This window comes from Miniopterus schreibersii (genome assembly GCF_964146895.1).
Source record: "Miniopterus schreibersii genome assembly, chromosome: 2".
Taxonomy (NCBI): Eukaryota; Metazoa; Chordata; class Mammalia; order Chiroptera; family Miniopteridae; genus Miniopterus; species Miniopterus schreibersii.
This window is the reverse complement of record NC_138102.1, coordinates 40,727,504-40,751,899: the sequence shown is the minus strand read 5'-3', so window position 1 is coordinate 40,751,899 and position 24,396 is coordinate 40,727,504. Positions and strand designations below refer to the sequence as shown.

The 24,396-nt window shown below is 34.6% G+C and overlaps 1 protein-coding gene across 2 annotated transcripts in view; it reads left to right on the top strand.

Annotated features, from left to right (window-relative positions):
- GPC5 (glypican 5) overlaps nucleotides 1-24,396 on the top strand; it is a 1,126,386-nt gene that overhangs the window by 862,419 nt on the left and 239,571 nt on the right. The gene's annotated exons all lie outside the window — the stretch shown is intronic.

Below are 24,396 nucleotides of genomic sequence, written 5' to 3'. Positions count from 1 at the left end.
CCTAACACGATAGGGTAGAAACAGGCTTATCGTTCCCCACAGCCCAAATGCGATCAGTTTGACATTTTTGTCATTTGCATATAGTGCAATTTGGGACATTGGATAATATAGTGACACTAAATTACAGGTCAACACATGTACCTTCCCAGATCCATTTTAGAATTTTTTATGTGGCTGTTTCTTTCTCTCACTCTGGGACTGCCTTTAGTTAAAGGCAGATGGCATATCTTTTATATCCATATACCCAGACTCAATATAAAACTTATCCCTGACTTCCCAGGAGAAGAGAATGTTTCTGTCTTCATTTAATGTATCAGAATTGACACAATACCCAAAATGATACTGCAAATGGCAATTTCTTTCAGAGGATACTTTTATCCACAAAGCTGTTGTTTAGCTCTTGGCCTCAATAAGATATCCACACATATAATTCATGTAGTGCATTCACGTATGCATTCATTCATTTATTCAGTCAATATGTATCATGCCAACTATGAACCAGGCATGGGTGATAATCTAATAAAGAAAACAGCTTCTGCTCTTATTGAACTTATTTTATAGGGATAGGAAATGTGACAATAAATAAAAATATTTGATGTGACAGATCTGGTTATGTCATAAAAGGGAAACTGATGCAAGATAAAGTGGTTGATGATTAATCTAATACAGTCAGTAGAATGAAAAAGTACAATACACAAATCTAGGCTACTAAACCCTGAAGGAATAAAGCACTCTGTATGTGGGACATGAAACAGGATTGTTAAAAGCTTGCTCCAATTCCTTTCATTGTCTACCAGAGGAACCAAAAAAAGCTTAGGATCTAATCTCTCCCCTCTTCACTTTATGTCCTCTGAATCAGGGTTATCCAGGAATTTTTAAAATTATGAAGATGGCATAAATATATGAGGACTCACAGTTATTTTCTTTGGGGATTTCAGGTCCAGTTCCCTTCATTAGTGATGAATTATTACATCTTTAAGAGTGGTTTTTAATATTCTTGTTTCACTTTCCTTTACATCCTAATAAACAAATTTATTTCTAAGATAGTACATTTTTTAAACACTGAAAGAACATATAACAGAGTTATAAATGATCAAAACCATGGGGCTTAGGTAGATGCTAAGTGGCAATTTAGTTGACAGTTTCCTTTGTAGAGCTAAGTTATTTTGGCGGGTACTAACATAACTATTTCTACATGACATTCACGTTTTATGACAAATTTTAGAATAATTATTATTACTTTATGAGAAAATATATTTTCTTCACTATAAATAAAAGTTTAATGTTTGTTCATTCTTGTTAATATTTCTTTTATCTGAGGAATTTATTTTCAATTTTACTATAGAATCCAATAGAAAAGAGGATTTTAATATAAATAATTTTACTTTAAGCATAACTCTTATAAAATATGTATGCTGAAATATATATACATATATATAAATTTACAATTAAAGTCACCCTTATCTAATTATATTTTAACAATATAGATATTTTAAGTTTTTCCAGTAATTTTACCTTCATATATTGTTATATGTCTCTTCAATCCTTTTTTCCTATCTCTTCTCATTATTTCTTCATTAAAACATATTTCTTCATACTAATTGAGTCATTTATTCTGAGAGCATTAATTTACTTGGACAGTTAAGTCTCAACATTGAAAGGAAGAGGCTAGCATGTTATTCTGGTGTTCATCACTGATGGCTTTGAGTACTATTAAAAACATATATACATATATAAGAAGAATGACTATTTGGATAGTGACCTTAAATAGCTATACTATCCATTCCAAGTCTTGTTTTAATATATACTCAGTAGAAACACTAGTCCCAAGGCATTACTAGGGGATGACTGTTTACTTCAAAAGATCTCATTGGTAGACTTCCATCAAAAGAAGAAATATATTCTGCAGAAATATATTCTTACAGTCATTGCCTTATAAGAGAAAAAAGACCAGACAGGGTAAAGCAGAATTAATAGGGAATTAGACTATGTTCTTTTATCTACCCCTCTCCTTTATTTATTTATTTTATTTATTTATTTATTTATTTATTTATTTATTTATTTATTTATTTATTTATTTATTTATTTTTACCATAGATATCACATCTTTTTAATGATATTTGGAGAATGTCTAACATTGAAATTGTTTATCTTATCAATAAAACCTTTACACACAAATTAGACTTGCAATTGAAAAAACTAACTAGGGTTGTTAATTTTCTTTGTAACAAACACGTTTTGGCCAGTGCTAGTTTGGTGCTGACACTAAGTGACAAGTTATGTTTCTTTTAAATGAATTTTTTGTCCTATGTCACTTTCTTTCTCAAGGCTCTTTTACCATGGAAAAATACACCTTTGCATACATCAGGAACACCAACCAAGGGCAATTTGGGCAAGGGAGGGTGATAGCATGTCATCACTTCTTTGATGTGTCCAGCCTCATAACAATAACTACTAAGGCTGTATTTTTCATATAAACATCTATGTATGTTTTCATAGCTTTTCTCATTGGGAGGTATAATCATTACCAAATTCTATGGGTAGCAAATGGGAAGCTTTTAGTAGGGCAAGAGAATTCTACAGACCCTCTCTACCACAAAATATTAAATTCAGCTAGCTTTTAGAGAGCATTTAATATATGGAAAATATGAGTATGATGTATTCCCTATACTCAAAGATATTACAAGTAGTAGAAGAAGCAAAGTATGAATTAGATAGTAACATGAAACAATATGTAAGTAAATTTCAAAGCGGGTTGTACATTCAAGATGTAAAACAATTCATGAACAGTACAAAACAGAAAATAACCCTATGTTAACTCCACTACTAATCAAAGGGACACAAATTTGAACAACACGATTTTTTAACCTAATTAGCATACTTTTTGATGCAGACAGCATAATATTCTGAGAGATCTCACACACCTGCTGGATTGGAAAGCAATCTAGTAACTCATTCCAATGGCACTGAGAAAGAGCATACCATTTGATCTAGTAATTGCATTCTAAGTGTCCTGCACAGCTTGAGGGTAGAACCAGAAATCAGAAGAAAGTTTATGATCAAAGACATTCATGTTAGTGCTATTAATCATCACAGTATCCTGAAGCAAATGTTTTCAGGTAAGGAAATTATTAAATTATGGCATATCTACAAATATAATATTGTGTGACCACTATTAGACAAAGTCTCTTGGTATAAAGTTAAAGAAAAAAGTATAAAATTACCTATATAATTTCATAATTTTGTATATATTATAGAAAAATGCCTGCAATCAACTATATCAAATTTTAATATTTTTACCTTTTCTATTTGTGTGTGTGGTATGTATATTGTTGTGTGTGTGTGTGTGTGTGTATGTGTGTGTGATTCTTCATAAGTTTTTATCTCTTGGCATTTGCAGACCTTCTACTGTTGCATATCTATCAGAAAATATGTATGAAGGTACATTAGAGCTGTTAGCTCTGAAAAGACTTAGTTCTCCCTGTTTTTGACTTACAATTAAGAGGTGTTTCAAGAACCACTATCACATTTAAAATTCTATCTCCAAAGCATATGAAGAAAAGGTATTCATTCACTTTGTGTTAGAAACTTGTGAACAATCTTCTCAATTCAAATAGCAGAATGCATATTTCAGTTTAAAAATTAAGGCATTTTTCAAATGCTGATGTACAGTAGTATAGTCGGCCGAAGCATCTGTGAAGGAAAAGGTATGCCAGAAAATAATTGAAATAGTAGTTGAAAGGTTCCTGAGAACAACTTTTTTTTTTTTAATCTGTGGCTTAAATAAACACTTTCCATTTCAAAAGCAGCTCAAACTGCACCATACAGCTCAAGTAATCAGTAAAAGGAGACAACAGACTTCTTCAAGGAGTCTTGATTTTATGCAATTTGATCAACTCACAGAGTATAAATTATGCTGCCAGAGCTAAACACAGGCGCAGGCTTATCTGAATTCTTATATTCTGGGCATCTGGTAAAATATGTCTATGTCACTAGCTTCTTTCAAGTAATGTTTATCATCATCTCCCTGATTGCCTAATATAAGTTTACAACCAGTCTCCTAGGTGTACTAGCGCATTGCTGCTCTCCCACAGATACCATAAACAGCTGCATCTTTGGCAATGAAAGTCAGAATCACGCCAGCCTAAGAGCACATTATCCATCTCCACGTCCGCTGCCGACACACCAGGTGAGGAGCTCATTTCAAAAGTCCATAGTCAAACCTTAATGTACAAAACTTGCATTCATTGCACAAGGAAGGCATTTTTTTAGAAATCCAATTGATTTTGAAGACAAAATGTCTCTCTTCTAAACAGTATCGTTGCCTCAGTTGGTTCTTGTTTTTAAATACTGTGGAAATATTTGAAAGCATAGCATTTAAAGCTTTAAAGACCTTTGAAGATGTTAATCTACACATTTAAATCTTCTAATTGAGAATCTTAAGAGTTAAGATATTTGTCTAAAATTACAGCTGATGGTGTATTCGGAAGTAGAACTAAAATATTTCGATTCCTAGTAAAGTGCTAATTTCATTATAGCAGACCAACTCTCCAAATAACTTATTTCCCAGATGAGTCTGTTTAGAGCAACCAAGTTTCATTATATTTAAAAAATGTATTTACTCTTCTTCTCTCCCTTGCATTCCCACCCTTCACCTCCCACCCTTCACCTCCCACCCTTCACCTCCTACCTGCCCTTCCTTTCCTATTTCCCCTGCTGCCTTCTTTTTCCTTTCTTTCCCTCCCCTTCCTTCTCTGCCTTTCATCTCTCTGCTTCTCTCTCCCTTCTCTTTTTTCCCTGCCTCCCTCCCTCCTTTCTCTCCTCCCTTCCCCTCCCCTCCCCTCCCCTCCCCTCCCCTCCCCTCCCCTCCCCTCCCCTCCCCTCCCCTCCCCTCCCCTCCCCTCCCCTCCCCTCCCCTCCCCTCCCCTCCCCTCCCCTCCCCTCCCCTCCCCTCCCCTCCCCTCTCCTCTCCTCTCCTCTCCTCTCCTCTCCTCTCCTCTCCTCTTCTCTTCTCTTCTCTTCTCTTCTCTTCTCTTCTCTTCTCTTCTCTTCTCTTCTCTTCTCTTCTCTTCTCTTCTCTTCTCTTCTCTTCTCTTCTCGTTTTCCTTCCCCATCTTCCTTCTCTCTCAGTTCTCTCTCTCTCTCTCTCTCTCTCTCTCTCTCTCTCTCTCTCCTCCCTCCCCCCTTCCTTCCTCTTGAAGTCGAACCACCCGAATGAGAGCTGGTGCCAGGGCGCAGGTAGTCAGTGAGACCTGACACCAGGCTTTGGCAGTGAAGAAAATAGCTATTTTATTGAAAATGTTTGCACCCGGGAGAACGAGGAGCTAGGACTGGACGTCTGAACTCCCCAGCCCCGGATGGCTTACAGGCAGGAGGTTTTACAGAGAAAAGTCAGAGTAGAGCGTGTGGGGCTGTGGCCTCGCTGACCGGCCACTGCTCGGTAGGCAGTGAATTCTCATCGGGTCATCGCTTCTCTCCTGGCCTCAGCTTGTCTGGCTTCGGAGGGATGGGGTGGCTGTGAGGGAGCGGTTGCTCCGCCTTGTGAACTGCAAAACATCTTCAAGTGTGTCAAAAGGTTATCTTGATCCGCAGAGCTGGAGGCTATGCATCTTGTGACTCTTGCTTACTGTATGCTATTATTATTTCTAATATTCTGGTTATTTGTTTATCCAGCAGTCTAACAGTCCCTGGGTTGGGCAATTTCTATAGTGGCTAACAGGGTGCTCCCTGACTTCCTTTTGGTGGTTGTTAGTTCAAACTGGCTTGCAGACTTATTGTGTATTAAATATATTTTCTTCTGAGAGTAATAATTATCTGGCTCTACTCTCTCCCACTCTCAGTCCTCTCCTTTATAGCCTGTTTTGCCCCAGGGTATAAGCAGTATTGTTACTCTCCTCTTTATATGCATTTACAACTTTTGTATGATATCATATGTATTTTTTCTCTTGCCCAACTATTGATTTTTTTTTGAAGAATGCATATCAGAGCTGGTTATTATTTACTATCCTCCAATTCCTTAATTCATGTGTTTAAATCTAGTCTTTAGCCAAAGGGCTAAAAAGTCAGAATTAATTCAATATTTTTACAATGTAATATTCTTTTGAGAATTTTCTAGATTACCTCAACTTTTCACCAAGAATGCACTTTTAAGGAAATTGTATCATCTGTTTTGGATTAAATTCGATTTTCATAATCATCATGTAATATTTTATGGGTTACTGAGGCATTGTCGTACTCTAGAAACCACAGAATAATAAAATATTGGTATATATTAAAACAAAGAACTCTCCAGCATGCTGATATCTACTAATCAGTGCAAAAATCATTAGTCAATGCCCTGGCTGGTGTGGCTCAGTCGGTTGAATGTCACCCTGTGCACCAAAAGGTCACCAGTTTGATTCACAGTCAGGGCACATACCCAGGTTGTGAGTTTGATCCCTATTGGGATGCATGTGGGAGGTAACCAATCGATGTCTCTCACATCAATGTTTCTCTCTCTCCCTCTCCCTCCCTCCCTCTCTCTCTAAAATCAATAAAACATATTTTTTAAAAATGCATTAGTAATAATATGACAGCCTATTTGAAGAAAACCATTTTAGGCAAAACTGTTAGGTAGTGGAATTCTCTTTGTCTTTCAACATATACATAAATGAAACTATAAAGCGACTCCCTGTGTTAGGTATGTGTTAGGGTGTTAGCTGAATAGAAAGATGAATAATATTTTAGTGGTCCTGTCCAGAGGTATAGTCAGGAGTTGTGAATTAAAGACAGCAAAGAGAGCTGTTGATAAAAAGAAATATTCATATTTGGTGAGGGGGCAGTGGGAATGCAAATTACTTTTTTACCAATGATATTTAGTAATGATATTTATAATTATGTTTCAAGTGGATGTAATAGATACCTACAACATTAGACCCATTTGCAAATATGTGGAGTACTTTATTTAGTTGATTTTACCAGTCTGTTTTTGGAACGGCCAGACCATTTGCAAGTGGTCCAGCTAAAAAATAGTAGATTCGATTGATTAGAAAAAAAATGTTTGGTAGAGGAAAGAACCTTTCATTCAACAGAAAATAATGGAATGGCCGCTTGTGCCCTCTGCACAAAATGATAATGATGAATACTCTCAGGGACTGAGGAGATCTTAGCCTCATGACTGAACATATATTGCATTTTAGAGAACTTTTACTTCTGTTATGGGATCATTATCTTCACAACATCTCAGGCTAGAAAACACATTAATAAAATAATGAGAACACTAAAGCCCAAGGAGACCAAGAGCCTTACCCAGTTGGGTGAAGCACAGTTGGTAGCTTACAGGGAATTCTAGCACCTGAGTCTCCCTTCAGACATCATTGGATCAGAAGAAGTTGGTGCTAAAATGTAAAAATAGAGACTTACATAAACACTCCTCATATAAATGTATAGCCTCATATTGAAAATAATGGATGAAGATGCATGTAAATAAGGACATATTTATAGTTTATCATTCTGATATTATTAAAAGGGTATTTATAGAATACTATAGGTAAATGCTGAGGTAATAATATATTTTTAAAATTTTCTTTAAATGCCTGTAGGGTGGTGCAGGAAAATGTAGAGGTTGAATCCTTTGTGAGTAGCCATGGTTTTGGCAGGGTTAGGACATGAGAGATGGCTTTGTAGCTATGTATTACTTTCTGGTATTTTTGAAATATTATGTGGCAAACATTATTTTTATTATAGGGAAAATAATTTAAAACTTAAACTTAGATGGAATAAAAATATACAATTTGAGAAACAATCTTCAGTTTATTGCATGAATATAAATATGTTATTTGAATATTGTTTTTTGGTGTCATGACTATTAAATTATTTTTGCTCAACTTTATTGGATTTCTACCTTTTCTTTTTGTTTTAAATATAAATTATATTGTCATTGTTTAATGGTGTCTTTTAGTGAGCAGCCATTCTTAGTTTTAATGAAGTCGAATTCATCATGCTCTTCCTTTATGGACAGTGTTTTCAAAGAATGTCCTTGCCCATTCTATAATTATGAATATATTCTCCTATGCTATTGTCAAAAAGTTTTGTTTTGTTTTTGCATTACATGCTTCTGCCTACATTTCCATATAGAATTTCTTTTGCGCCATGTAAGTAATAGCTCAAGGTTTCTTTTATATTTTCCATGAGGATATCCAATTGGTCCAATACCACTTACTGTATATACATTATTTTCTCATTTAATTCCAGTGACATATTTATTTCAGATCAAATGATTAAATATTTGTGAGTCTGTCTCTACACTCTGTTCTGTCCCATTGATTTATTTCTGTAATGTTGCACCAAAAATACGCTTCTTTGACTACTATTGTTTTATAATATATCTTTATTCAGATGTATAAGTTCTCCAACTTAATTATATTTAAAGATTGTCTTCTCAATTCTTAGTTCTTTGCATTTCATAAATGACAGAATTAATTTGTTCAATTTTCATAACCACAATTAACAAACAAGCAAAAACATCTGCTCTGACTTGGATTGGGATTGCATTAAATTGGTAGATCAATTTAGCAAGAACTGACTTGACAGTATTGAGTGTTCTAATTCATGAACAAAGCATATCCCTCCAATTCTTTAGGTCATCCTTAACTACTCTCAGTAGGGTTTTATATTTCCATATTTTTTGCATGTTATATTTTAATCAAAAGGATAAAAAAATAAATAAATATAGTGATATGTACTTATTACACAGTAGTAGCAAGTAAGAGTAAATATTGAGCATTTACAATGTGTATGACCCTGTGTTTTCATTTACTTTCAATATATCATATCATTTTCAGCAGGATGTTATGAGTTAATGCATTGATTATTCTGGCTTGTGATAGGGACAAGACCCAAAACTAAATCTGCCTAATGGGAAAGGCATGGTCTTATAACCTATACTGTATAATTTCCAGTAGACCCTCCACATACCTTGTAATGTGCACTATAACAATGGGTGGATTTTTAGACATATATATTTCATGTTTATTGCTAATTTTATTTATAAAAATTGATAAGCTTTCTGACATTAGTGTATTTGGAGATATAGTATCATTTGATAGGGGATGCTAATTTCAGTATAATGTGTTCTAGCCCTGCCTTGCCCATTTACCAAGTATCTGGACAAGCATCTGAACTTACATTTTTTTCTCCTTAGATTCTTCCTAAGCTACTTTCATCAGCAGCTATTAAGACTATTAAATTATGTGTTTAAAATAAAAGCACATTAATAACTCTTTATAAGTTACAGCTTTGAAATCCCATTTTTAAAATATGTATATTAGAAATATATTTGGAGTATTTAAATAATGATTTATTTGCCCCAGATTATCTCTTTCATTAGTTTATTTTTATTCTATACAAGAAAAAGAATACTACATTTTTGCTTCCTTTGTGTTTCCTATTAGATAGGGAGACCATTCATCCTGGTTTGCCAGGGGCAGTTCAAGTTCATTCTTATTGCCTCAGTTCAGTGACTAAAGGAAACTCCTATTACTCTGATTAGGAAAAGAATAAAAAAATTATATGGACACCTTAGTAGTAGGTGATGGATTGCCTTTTTATTTTTTTTAACTCAAGTAAGACTAAAATTTGTCATTTAAGTTCACTTTTTCAATGCATTTTGCTGGAAAAGACTCATGCTCTCTAACACTGCTTCCACATTTTTTTTAAATTGACTTAGCACTCAAAGTGTTATTTTTCAACCACATTGCAATTTATCTTTTGCGGCATAAAAATGTAGCTCATCTGTGTCTCACAAGATTTACCAGTTCCTGTATAATGTACACATCAAAATATGTGCTATTATGTTGCTAGGCTCTACTGTTCTGTTTTGCTTTTTATTTAAACCTAGACTGCCAAAATTAAATTTTAAAATGCCAAGTGAGTTCTCTTAATGCCGTGAGCATGTATTGAAGAAGTAGGGATACTGTGTCAGTCACTTGACCATACTGAAAATGTCATACATCAGTTACACCCAGTTTGGATTGGGAGAGAGGTGTTCTTGGTTTACCTCAGTGTTCTAGGTTGGCTCCCTCAGACTTGCTTAGCATTCCCATGGCCTCCTGTCCTTTTGTGGTACTAAAAAGGGTAAAAAAGTGTTTGAAAGGAGCTTAAAACCCAGGAACAAACTCAATTTCTTCAGTCTCATTCTAGAGCCATGGGGACTTTGGAAATACATTGGCATTTCGTAAGAGAGTGTTTTCTTAATACTTTTATAACTAGAAAGACCCATTTCTGGGGTTGTCTCATCAAGAGCTTATCATTGTTCAGAGGAACAATTAAATTTACCTTCTTGTCAGAATGCAGCAGTGTGCAGTTTCTCTGTGACAGTTTCTTAAGTGATGATATTTGAGCTTTATTGTTGCTGATTTGTCTTCTTTTTTCTCAGCTTTTATTTATCTTACTTCCAAGTCCCCCCCCCCCACCACCACCACCATTTGATCTTTCTCTCTGTTTGGTCCTATTGAATTTGCACCTCACAAAATTTTATGCTTTGCTAGTACTGAAGCAGAATTTACTTTTTAATGTTTTTTGTCATTTAATGAACACTTGAGAGGAAGGTTACATTAATTGAGCTGAAATCACTAACATGAGACAAGAATTTCATTTCCTTGTTCATCAAAGATTTTTTTTTTTTTTAGTTTGTTTTAGAATTATTTGGTCAAAGCTTCCTTATTTGTGTGAATGGAGAGGGAAACATAAAAAATAATTTTTTTTTTAATGAGAGTCTAGAATATTCTTATTTCAAAAGATAATCTAGAATGATGCTTCCAGTTGTACAATACTTAGGAAGAAATAGATTGCTGTTGGTGCTTTTTACTGAGAAAATCTGAGAGCATTTAGATTGATGGGGAAATGTTAGTGAGAGTCAAAATAAGCTGTGCTTGCTTAAGGGAGCAAAAAGAAAAGAAGATGGCCTAAAATAGTAATAAACATAAAAGAGGATCAGTCGAGTTCATTTGGTCTAAGTGATTTAGAGGGGAATTCAGGGGAAGACTTTAGGTTTGAATGAAGTGCCAGAAATAAAATAGTAGGATTTGAAAGGAATTCTGTCCTTACACTTTCTGAACTCGCCAACATCAGATTAGATGACTGAATCATGCTCTGATAGGGCAGCCCGAGCCAGCCAACCTTTGAGCATCTGTTCTGTGTAATCAACACAGCAATTTAGCATTTAAGCCTGCCCCCAGGTGAAAGAGCATAGAACTCACTGTGAAAGGTCTTTATATTCTATTCATAATTCTTTGTTGGTAATGCAAAATGATTTTTAGTAAAACAAAACAAAAAAATGGGGTTTAGGTTACATAGTGTATGCTTTTGCCACAACTCAGTAAGTGTACACTTAAGATTTATGCATTTCATTTTATGTTAAAACAACTTGCTTTTTGGCACTTAAAAAAAGAAAATATCAATAAGGATATAGCAGGAGCAGGAGCAGCATGAAGAGCATGATCGTTATCCTGACAGTATTGAATCAGGAAGAGAGGAAAGAGACACATACATGCCCACCCTCATTTTTGTCTGTCTGTTGTTTGTTAAAGCTTACCTAAATACAGTCAAGGGATTAATGTCCTTGCAGATGTTAGTCAGATTTCTCTCATATCTACTCTTGGAAGATAATAAAATAGAATTTTAACTCTAATGTTGAACACAGTATGCCCAGAAAGTGATACCGGCATTGCTTGTGTGTGTGTGTGTGTGTGTGTGTGTGTTATTAGTATTAGTTATTCATCTTTATGTTCCCAGGAATTCATTAAATATAGAAAAAGCATAACACTGATTCTTAGGATTATTTGCATTCTAAAACAAAAAGGATTTTTTTGCATTCTGAATCAAAAGGTTAAAGAACTATAGTACCCAGTCCAGTCCAGTATATGGTAGATTAATGCCATTGTGCCTGTTTTTCATCCAAACTATGGTAATTACCCCTAAACACTGGTAACATAAACACAGACAAGCCAAAACAGAAAAAAATGAAACAAAACTTAAATGAAAATTTGAGGTCTCAAAACTTCCATAAATTCTTAAAAGTCAAAATTGGTCAGATTACAGAGAAACTTCACAGAAAAAACCCACAAAATATCATAGAGGAAAAACTTGAGGTGCTTAGAAACCAAGAAATGTCGCCAAAGTCATTAGCTTTGCAAGAACTTCCATGTTTTACTAGCACATTGGATTACAACTTCAACTGATGGAGCTACAAGACTAAGCTAAAGGCTGGGAGCAGAGCCGAAGAAAGCAGCCTGCTTTGATCTTGATGTAGATCGGGCATGGCAGAGCATGGACCTTTCTGTGCTGGGGTGAAACATAAGGGATCTTGAAATGAAGTCTGCATGTTAAACTCATTTGGTATGAGAAACAGTAGGAGGTAGGAGGTGTAAGAATATATACTGCCTGTGCAAGAAAAATGTGAGAACAGAAAAAAATGGTAACTATGATACCCTCTGTGGAAATATAGAATTAATCAAAATGTAGACCAGTTGGTGAGAGACAGTAAAGCCAAGTAAATGTCTCAAGATTCTCCCTGAAGGACAAGCTAAAAATAATTTTTAGGTGTTCAAAAAGTTTATTATTTTCTAACTAGCACTATAAGATGCTAATATGCATTACTTTATTAAATTATTCAGGGCTTCTCAGAGTTCTTTCTATGCTGATGTACATTAAAATGTTCAAGAAGTGAAATAATAAAATATACAATATTTCCCAAACTTCTTTAATTAGAATCTGTTTTTAACTTTGAGAATTTGATGTAACTAGTATTCCACAAAACCCTCTTGAAAATGAATGAAATTAAACTTAGTTTAAGAAGAGAGAGAAATATCCATCCAAAACTTCCATTCCAACACACCCATATTGAAATGGAGGCACTTGGCTCAGGGCCATTACACCAAAAGAAGTAAAATATAGTCCTTGCCTTTAAGAGCATATAGGTAGTCTCAGAGAGATGTCACAAAATAAAGATTGATATGTCTGTGGGATTAGCTAGGACCTTACCCTTTCTCACTTAGTAAAATTGAAGAGGAGTAGGGCTCATATTTAAGAGGAAAAAAATAAAAACTAGGTTACTTTATAAGTGAATGGTAAGTGGCAAAAAATGGTTTAAAGGCTAGACCAGTGGTAAGGCTCAAATCTATCAGGGGCATCTGAGTGTTCTTCATTTCATAAGTTAAGAATTGTTAAAGGCTTTTGGGTTTAGAGTCAAACTCTTTGAAATATTTCTCTTTCATTTATATACGATTCCTCAACACAGTGATCTCTCCATTCTGGACTCACATAGAAATAGACCTTTTTTTTTTTTTTTTTTTGACATTTTACTTTGTCTTCTCAAAGTCCAAAAATTCTTATTTTAAAGTTTTTAAATAACCTGACCTACTTAAAGCATTAAACACTGATGATGATGATATCCTCTTCATTGATAGGTCCTTGGTTTCCATGACAATTTAGTCTTTCTTCTCGGAAACCTCTTTCTCTTTTATTTCCCAAGATACTCAGTTGGACTTTATTTTATTTCATTCATTCTCCATGGTTGAGCTAATCTATCCCAAAGGCTTCATTTATGACTGTGTTTTAATTAGGAGGTGTTGATATTTCCAGTGCATAATACTCTCCTGATTCCCAGACTAGGTATATCTGTACCTGCTAGTCACCTTAACCCATATGCCCTAAGAGCAATATAACTCAAAAATTATATAACTGATCTTATCACTTTACTCCTACCACTTGTTTCTGCATTTATATGTTCAATATAAATAAATACAGTTTTCATAGACTCGTATGCCAAGACAGAACCCTATTAGACATCAGAAACTCTAATCTGTCCCATTATGCCCACTATGATCTCAAGCCCATTACCAAACTTGTCAGTTTTAGCACTTTTCGAAACTAATTCCAGTTATGCCACCTGTGTCACTACCGCATTAGTTCCGTCTTCGTTATTTCTCATCTAGATGATTGATTCAGTCACCCAAAGTCATCTTTTAATATTGGTATTGTAATGTTGGAACCTTTTCCATTTGAGGTAATGACTTGGAAGCAGCCCTTGTGATGTGTAGACATTATGACACAAGTACATATAAAAAAACTAAAGCTATTAATAAATTATATAGTAATATCCCAAAACATTTTCAACCTTGAGTCATACCCAACTTGTGATTGTGGGACCGCATGGGACCATAAAATGTAGATTCGGAAATGGATTGAGGCTGAAGGAACAGATGAGGAAGCATCTGGCAGATATATCACACATTCGAACCAGAAGATCCATTCATCTTCCTAAGAAAAATTGCTCTCTATTATCTGACAGCTTCCCAGGATCTTGGACAGTCTGTCTTTCATACCCACTGATTTCTTCAACTTTATAAAAATGGGGGAAAATCTATTTGGGCTGCAGCATGAGTTTTGACTTCACAGGAATTCCTTAATTAAAGTTTTAATTGTTATCATATCCAGAAACTTCTTACCTTATATTTAGTGAGGTCAGCCTTTAATAAGAATGGCATTTAACAACATGCCTGACTCCTTCTCAATGGTAAGTGCAGTTCTAACCAAAATTTCAAAAATAATTTTGTAGATCTTATTCTGATCCTAAAAGACACATAGTGTATATATTTATCCATACATATACAAGTAATATAGTAGAGAAGACAAAAAATAAAAATTTCCCATAGTCATGATTTAAATAGGGGCAGAGGAGTAAGAGGACACATTATGTACATATTATTTGATAATGAAAAAGAACAGATTTGCATTTTAACGCACATTCATCTAAAGAGCCATATCACAAATGCTTTGAAAGTTACCTATGAATCAAAATGTCCCACTGTGAACTCTTCTACCTATAAAACATCTTCTCTATTTTCATGTAAGTGCTATTTTAAAAATAGTGGTTTTTATATTATAACAGTAATGCATGCTGATTCTAGACAACATCACAAATATTTAAAAATCTGATGGTAAAAATTAAAATTACCAGTGAGCCACCATATTTTCAGTTTTAATTTATCTTCATTGATTTTTTTCTACAGATACAGATTTAAACAAGAGCCTAGAGAAAGAACAACCAAATAATCCAACATAAATAAAAATTAAGAAGTTGTAAGGAAAATATGCAATGAAATAAAAACTCACCTAAAATGGAGTTGGAGTAGGTGGTGGTTTACTTGAAAAGGATGCCATAGAAATTATTTTTAAAATATAAACAAGGACAGAACGAAAGGAGACAGTATTGATATGAAAAGGAGATAAAAGATCACAAATGAACAAAGTAAAATATTAGGTAAAATGTTATACAAATAAATCTGAAAATTTGATAGTAAAATCACTAAGAAAAGATATTTGCAGGGATGAGTCTATTAAATCTATAAGAAATACTATGCCTGTTTGTTTTTATTGAGCTGTAATTTACATATAATAAAGTTTACACAGCTTACTATTTCATGTTTTTTATATTTACACAGCTGTGCAAACATCTTTATAATCTATTTTCAGAGTATTTTCATCATTCTGAAAAGTAACCTTGTACCCATTAGCAGTAGCTCCCTGTCCCCATTTAAGTTTTTTTAAACAGTGCCAAAACATAAGAAAACAAAAATTGGAACATTTCCAAAAAGATTATATGAGGCTACAAAGGTAGCCAAAGAAACCAAAAACAAAAATGTGTGTACACATTGTCTATCTGTAGCTGTCTATCAAATCTGTCTCTCTCTACCAAACTCTCACTTGGATGTATATGTAAAATACTAGATAAAATAGTATCAAATCAAAATCTGTAGTTTATTGAAAGAGCAAAACATCCTGATCAGGTAAGATTTACTCCAAGAAAGCAAGCAATGATTAACTGTAGAAAATATTAAACACATTTAAAAAAAATTTTAATTTTAAAATTAAAAATCAAATGATCTTGAAACATGTCAAAAGCACTTACAAAAGTCTTCAAACATCTATTATTTATTTTTAGTGTAACTTTTGGCAAATTTTAGAATAAAATAAAATTCATCTTACAAACATATGCAGCAGAAATCTACTTAAATGAGCAGATTTCCAATAAAGTAAAAAATGAAAAACTGATTTGCCAATACCATTGAAAATATCCTTTGCTTATACACATATAATTAGAATAATATGCTAGGAATACATGGATATATATAATATAAAGTAAAAGTAAATATATGTTTTTATTTTTCAATTTAAAAATTAGAGATATAAAAATATGTTTTTGTAATAAAAATACATGGACTAAAGCATGAACACACTATGTGAATATACATAAGCCATATATTGACATAATACATCTGCTACCTGTGTGGTACCCTTGACCATAGAGAAAGCTGTCAGATTAATACATGATAGCATATTCAAGAATAAGGAAAGTATTAAGTCTATAATATCACCAAGTAGGACATATATTTTATATACAAATGTTTTTCTATAGTAGAGAATAGAGAGAATAACATAAGCAATGTTTTTGGTCTATGGCTGGATTGATTATTTTCAGTAATGTTATTTGATTTCATTCATGAATATGTAGTTTTGTATTTCCCCTTTATTTGGAGTTTATAGTAATCTACAGGGCTATAGAGAACATGATTGAGTTTTGTTTCATATGTTTGTTGGCTTTGAAATTGCAGTAATGTATCTCCTGCTTTCGCTTTTTGCAATTGTTCTAGGAAAGATCATAATAAATCTACATTTACATCATCTTTCTGTGCCACAGTATGCACCTCAATTGGCCAATTTAGGAGGCAAAATTTGTATTATCTTGTTTTAACTTTTCTTTGAAATGAGACTAAACATTTAGAAAACGTTATTAACATTTTAGACATCTGAATAGTCTAGACATTGTCAACATTTTGTTTCTGGTGGAATATTAATAATTAATGTTTCCTTGTGGGCTTGCAATTGTATTTTTATATTTATTGAAAGTTTTTTAAAATATTTCAGATTTTAGAAAAAGTCACTGAAGTAGCATTTAATGATACCCAGCATGTGACAGTCAGTAAACAGAGGCCTGAGGTGCACCCTCCAATCTCCGGAAAGCTGGCGGGGAAGTAGGGCCTGCAGACCCGGGCACGCCCAGCGCCGGTATTAATGTGGCAAGCGCTCTGGGGCAGAGCCATAGGGAACAAAGGGAAGTATCCAACCAGATATGTTTTTAATGTGGCCACCTATGTGATATTTTCCTTTTCCTTTTAGCATTAAATTCTTAGAAAGTTATTGCCCATCCAGAGCACAATTAAATATGCCCCCACGTTTTGTTTTGGATGCTTACATTTTCTTCAAATCGTGTTGCCGAGCGGCATTGCACTGTAGCCCCATGCTGCCTGTTCAGCTCATGGTCACATGAATATGCTGAGATAGTCTCTAGCCTGGCATATAAGGGCTTTTCCATAGACATTAGGGGAAGAGAGTTTCTGTGGCCATCTCTGAAACAATATAGAACAATGTGGAAAGAAGGAAAGGAGGGGCGCAAGGATGACGTTTTTCTCTCTACAGTTGTCAAAGACAGACTATAGTATAGGGTTGGCTACTCTGGATGCTTGTTTTATTCTTAGCACAACTGTTGGATCTCAAAGCAGGAAAGGAGAGAGCATATGAGGGATATAGTGCTTTTCTACCCTATTGTGATGTTGTGAGCCTGCCTTTTTTTTTGTTGTAGAAGTTATGGATAAACCACCAATCATTCTTCTCAATCCAGCTTCATGTGTAATATACACAGAAAAAATGTCTTGCTGATTCTGACAAATAGGTTTTCTGTCTTAGCATTTGAATTTTGGTTAAAATGTGCTTTTTTTAAAAAAAAAAAATCTATGTAGGTGCTTTAGCAAGAAGTTGAGAGAATCACTGTCAGGCCTTGTTAGTAGGATCAAACTTACACAAGAGGTTCAAGTAAACTTTAGAAAAAGTCAATCAGACATCTTCCACCTGCTTGAAATCTCTTTGTTTTAAAATAAAATATGAACACCTTTGTTTGGCAGAGAAAGTAGTTTGATAATTCATATTTTCAAACTCATTTCTGAACTTCTTCATGAATTAGAATCCATACTCAAACCCAGATAATTATGTTCAGTTGCCCAAAACACCATGTTTCCTTTCTTCTTCAATCAGCTTAACACTTATTGAGCACCTACGATGTGTCAGAGATAGATATCACATAAATGCTGGTGATAAACAGATGGATACATCAAAGTTAATGGATGGCTAACTTCTGCTAAAGATTGTAAATTAATTCAGGAATCACCTCCTCTGGCAAGCCTGCAAAATGTCACTCTCAAATCAGTATCTCAGGCTTATGTAAATTCTAGCAATGATTACAATATTGTAATCACTTTGTTGCTCTCAAATAACTGGGACTAAGTGTTTATTTCTATATCTCCAAAGTCCAGTACTATACCTGGAACATCAGAAAATGTTTCTTCATATTTAATTAGTAGAAAAACAGAAGAAGACTAGATTTAGTTATTAATGATCTCAATAAATTAGTTTGTTCAACTAGGGTTTTTTTTAATCTATGTACCTGTTAAAAAACACAGCTGCAGGAAAAACTCCCAGTGTCTGTGAAAGCAGAATATCATTGGAATGGGAAGGGGGTGTATTTTTTAAGTGCTACAGGTGATTCTGCTATATAATTCTTCTTAAGATCACAGATATAAGGCATCAGACAAAGAGAAGTCTGTACCTAACTCTTGGAAAATAGTCTAAGACGATAGCACTATTTAGTAAATATAATAAAAGAAAAAATGATAAAGCAAATACCTGAATAAATAATATATTTTCACCACATGCAAGCAGCAGTGTACCAAAACCCCACAGTGCCTCAGAGCTCTGTGCAATCTGATACTGTGAAGTGAGCATGGCGGAGTCCCCTTCCAACACGTCCAATTTCTAGAAAGTGTTTTTCAGGCATGATCAGCAGGGAGCAAACATGAAAGGACACACTTGTAGTATGGTGCTCCTGTTCCCTGGATGTCCTAGTTAAAAGACTCTGGACATCCTCTTTTAACTCCTGCTCAGCTACAAAGAGATCAAGGTCCACACGGGATGCCTGGCGTACTCTGCCTCAGAACCACGTGGGCACACTACTCCTGGTGACTGGTAAAATGGAAGTGACAACTCTAACTCTGTCTTAAAGAAAAGTGGAAAATTCTTAGATGTAATGGACAAGAATACAATGCAGTGATGGAAGGGGTGGGCTAAAAAACACAAAACTGCATTAGCAGCAGTGTGTCATCATCTGGACGGCTACCCTGGCTTCCCTTGGTTGCTCTTTCTCTGGCACCTCTGTGAAGGCACCAGGAGTCCAGCATTAACTTACAAAACGCAAGCAGAGAAGGTTCTCAATTAATTTATTTTTTCTACTCTCTTTTCCCCACCCAAGTGTCACTTTATAGCAGAGATTCTTAACCTTTCTTTTGTTCCCCAGAATAATGACTTTATATGCATAAAATAAGTAGAATTACAAAATAAAGCAAACATATGAAATATTATCAAAGGTTAAACAAATTGTGATATACCCTATGCTTATTTTTAATATATTAAGCAACAAGATATTAGTAAATCTAGGTGCTCCTTTGATTACAAAATAGTGATGTGTTTATATGGTATTTTGACATATCTGCAACAACGGTGATATGAAAATATCTGTTTTCGACTAGTGACAAATTTACAAGTCCTGATAATACAATTGTGGTTTGTGACTTACAATAATGATTGAGGGAAATAACCAATGTCAGCTAAAAGTTAGTGAAAAGAAATGTGTATTTTGTTCCCTTTGAAGTTCATGAACAACCCCCTCTATCCACAGTCCCTATCAGGACCCCAAGTTAGGAACCATTGCCTCATGATTTTTGCCGAGGTCAATAATGAAAATCAAAATGGCCTCAGGCCCTTAAGTGTTTTCAGGTCCTGCCATGTCTAACAGAAATGACTGAGTTTAAGACTGGCTGTCATGACGACGTGGGTGGTGAAGAAGTGGGGAAACGCGTTGTCTGAATGGGCTGAGTCTGCATCATGGGTGTCAAGGTGGGAAAGCATCGCTCATTGAGAGGCCACAGCAGGCAGTAGAGGGACTAGGAACAGCCTCGCCTTATTTTATACAGGAAATGTGCCCCCTTCTGTTTCAGATTCAGGAAATTAAAATGATTCCCTTGGCTGCTGGAAAATGCCTCCTTATCCAGAGCAGAGGGCAGGTGTGTCCATTTTATACGGAATATTCAGAAAGGAAAATACCAGCCCTCCCCAGTGAGTGTAAATGTTAGAGAGCAGGAAACAACACAGAGATCCTATCCTGAGAGGCGTGTCAGAAAGGCTGCAGGAGCGGGCAATGTCTTCAGTACCAAAGTATGATTCCAGATTCCTTAATGTGTGTCAAATAAAGCAGAGTCGAAATTATGGAATGAAATCCTTTGTCATTCAGATCACAACATTGGAAAGAGTATTGCTTCCGTTGCTTGGCTAGTTATCCATGGCATTAAAATGGATAATAACACCCTCATCCGGTAAGGGGTAAGGGCAATATACAGGGTCTAGAAAGCCTACTTAAAGCAATTATATCTTTTCCACAATTAGGTAGCATTTATTTACATATATCATTGTATTAGTTGCAACGGTCATGTAAATGTGAAGAACATCTAATAGGAATTGTAGTCAGACATTTTGTTAAGTTAATAAAGGCAGTGTAGGTGATGATGGTCTGGCAACAGAATTGAGGCTCTGCCATTTATCAACAATGTGAACTTGAACCAGCCATCTAAACAGTGTCTCAGTTTCTTTAAATGTGAACGGAGAATGATTCCAATAGAATCGAATTTAGGGAGGACTGAATGAGTTAGCATGTGCTTGATGCAGTTGAGAATAATGTCTGGCACTCTGCAAATGCCAGCTATTAATTTCTGTATATGCCCCACAGTCATAAAGAGAAGTTCTAGATTTTTTAAAAATGTGTAATTACATAAAATTATCACTAATTCTAACCGACCTTTTCTCTCTACACCTGTTTCAGTAAAGTTTTCTTATTATAAGTGCTGCCTTGCATTATTTTATTATGAGAAAAGAAAAGAGAAAGTTTGGGCTTTCTGCGGTAGGAGGGCAGCTGTGTCTATACTCTTGGCAAACCAGTGTCTGCTGCTGAGTGTGAGCCTCCCTGAGATGAACTTGGGGATGATTAGTAAGGAAGGCCACATGCACTGGATGAATGACATTGTTCCAGTTGGCCATGGTGGCCAATGAGATCAACCCATTAGGCAAGTATCTTATCTTTCCTGATCCTGTTTCTTCATCTGATTAGAAACTATCGATCTTACAGACCCACTTGATTTAGTTTATGATACATTGCAAGATTTTAAAAAACAGCTTAGCCTCTAAAAGGAATTAAGATAGAACTTGAATTCTTAACTCTTGCTTTCCAAGAACATTTATACTAACATCCAACCATATAACACAGGAATACTTAATACGATTCTCTCTCATCTACTCAGCAGCTTTCCAGCTGTCAGCAACTCCCCAATTGCCAGGAACCTCTTATGGATTTCCCACTCCAGCAAACTCTTCTCCCAGGCACATCTCCTTCCTTTGTGTGGCCCTCCCTGAATATGTCAGCATCAAGGCAGGAAATTTGTGTTCTCTCCACCATCTGTCTTTTGGGTTCTTATTCATCTCACACATACACCCTCCAGCTCACCCACTTCCAGTTCTGAATGGAAAGGTGGAAGCCATAGGCAGATGGGAAAAAATTGTCTTTTCTATCATTTCGTGTAAACAGAAGTAGGTAGATTCATGATTTCTACACTTCTTCAAACTGAAATTTTTTGTTTATGTTTTAGCAACTAGAAAACTATGACCTATTGAAACAGAGGGAAAAGGCCTCTATAGGGACTCCTGTTCCCTGCTGTGTTGTTTTATTTTTATGTCTTCAATATGGGAAACTAATTTCTCTTTGTCATATGTATGGGTGCTAGATTCCAGTCCAAGAAAATTAAATATTTTCCGATAACTCTTCTCAGGTTTTATAGAAGTGGATTAAGTTATCAAAAACAGCCTTTGTTTACTTTGTCTTTCTCATCTACTAAAAATAGCATTGTGCTTAACACCAAAATATTTATACTGTGAGAGGTTGTTTAAATGATAGTCTCTGGACTGCTGCTGTGTGAAAACAAAAGATATGGCTGACTGGTAGACCATCATACTATTTACCTTAGCATGGTAGAAGGATCCAAGAGATCCATCAAAATATGAGGCAATTTACCAATCAATAATACTGGTCTGCAACAGGAAAAAATGTAAAAGATCTCTAAATAACAAATTCCACCACCCCAATCTGTTGATCGGCAGGTATCCATCAATGTCATTTTCTATAGCAGCCTTAAATTCTTCAAGTTTTGGAGCACAGATAATAATAGCAGCATGAGGTTTGAGCAGTTTATATTCCATTTCTTTCTGTATTTTATCTGTGGAGTTTGTAATATCTCTTAGGTTTTTAGAATTGAAATGTCCATGTAATCTTCTTATGTCAAAGAAAAAAGCATCTTCTAACACTGAACGTTGTTTCCAAAAGAGCCCCTTCCTCCAAAGGGCTATTTTAGTTTTGATTTTTCTACCTAAGCTTTTTTAGCTAATATATTTTTTAAAAAAGATGATAAATGACTAAACGTAAAAAGAACTAGCAAACACCAGTTCTTTTCATTTGAATTTATCATGTTTACTTAAATGTAGTTTTCTGTTTAATATTAACTTGTATGAAATATATTTTATGTTGAGAAAGGACTTGATTAATGCAATGTCTCTTTGACTTGTACAAAGTAAGATACAGGGTATATTCTGGATCTCATTTTAGGTTAAAATTTATGATTTAATCAGAAGTGATAAATAGGTTTAAGTTACTTATTATAATAATTATGATATCCACTGTATGTTTTATTGATTGAGGTAATACAGGATAGGCAAGTTTTTCTCTGATAATACCATTGTATTTTAGTTATTCAATCAATTAGTATTATTACAGTCTTACTTTATTCTAACCACTGTCATCCATTAATGCAACATAACTCTGTGCATCTAAAAATCTAACTATAAGGAGAAAAGGTTTTGGATGGTCATTTTCATCATGCATTTAACAGTCCATCAATTTTCCATTTCACACCCAGCTACTATATACTTTAATATTTAAAATAATGAAAATAAGAGGTACTGAGATACATCCAAACTACAGAAAGAAGTCTTGAATTTTTATCATATTATCACCAAGTATTTAGGGAGAAATAATTCTCTGGAGAAACATTTTAAAAAGTTAAATTAATTATATAAAATACGCTTTAACCATATGAGCATAAAGATACTTTCTAGGTGTTAGAGACTCAAATGGTCACTTAGGAGTTAAAAATTCATTTTGCAGGTAAATAAAAAGCCAAAGCAGCCTATTCTTTCCCTGTGTAAATAGACTTTTCATGTGCCCATCTGTGGAACAAAGGAGCCGATCTTAGTCATCAGTGTCCTAAATAATGAAATTACACAATTAGAGCTTTCCTGTCACTTTCTTTATTCCCTAGCATAGTGAACATTCAGATATTAAATCGATTTAGCTGTATATTTTGTGTTTATGTTTTGATGCAGTATGGGCAACATTATTATTTTGAGGATGATTTACTTCCAACAAAGTTGATTTCAATCCAAATAATAGTTTTTTGTTCTTCCCTCATCCTAATCAGAAATTATAGAAAAAATCAGATAAAGTTTACCCTGGGAAAGTCAAGGGGAGAACTGCATTAAATACCCAGTTACAAAAGGCATGACACGTCTCACAGTGTTCTTCCATTCACGTTAGCAAGAAAAGCAGTACTCTTCGTGATGTAGAATTATACTTATTTCTTTTTTAAGACTCATAAAACATTGTAGAGTCCACGAATCCCTATTCAATATTCACAAATTAACTAGAATTTTTGCCTGCAATATTATGTTTATAGACAAAAACTAAAAGGCAAATAGATCTTGAAGAAAATCTATAGTTCTACATAAGCCTTCTAAAACAACTTACATACATTTCCAGTTAAAGAGAAATTAATGTTAATTTAGTGCCAGGAATTTTCACATATATTTACTTATTTGATCTCTTCAAGGTTAGTATTATAAATTCTGTTTTTTAAAGGAACTGAATCTGAGTGGTTAAGAACTTATTGTCCAGGGTCATGCAAATGCAAAGTAGCCAGCTAAGTTCAAGGCCATGGCTCTTGCCCCTGGATGACACGTCAACTACACAGCTCTTTCTTCAGTGCTGGAAACTAGTGACCCATCGTCCTCCGTATTTTGCGGTTACAGTGAAAATTTAAAAAATAAACATTAATAACTTCCTGTAAAGTCTTCCTATCTCACAAACTAAAACAC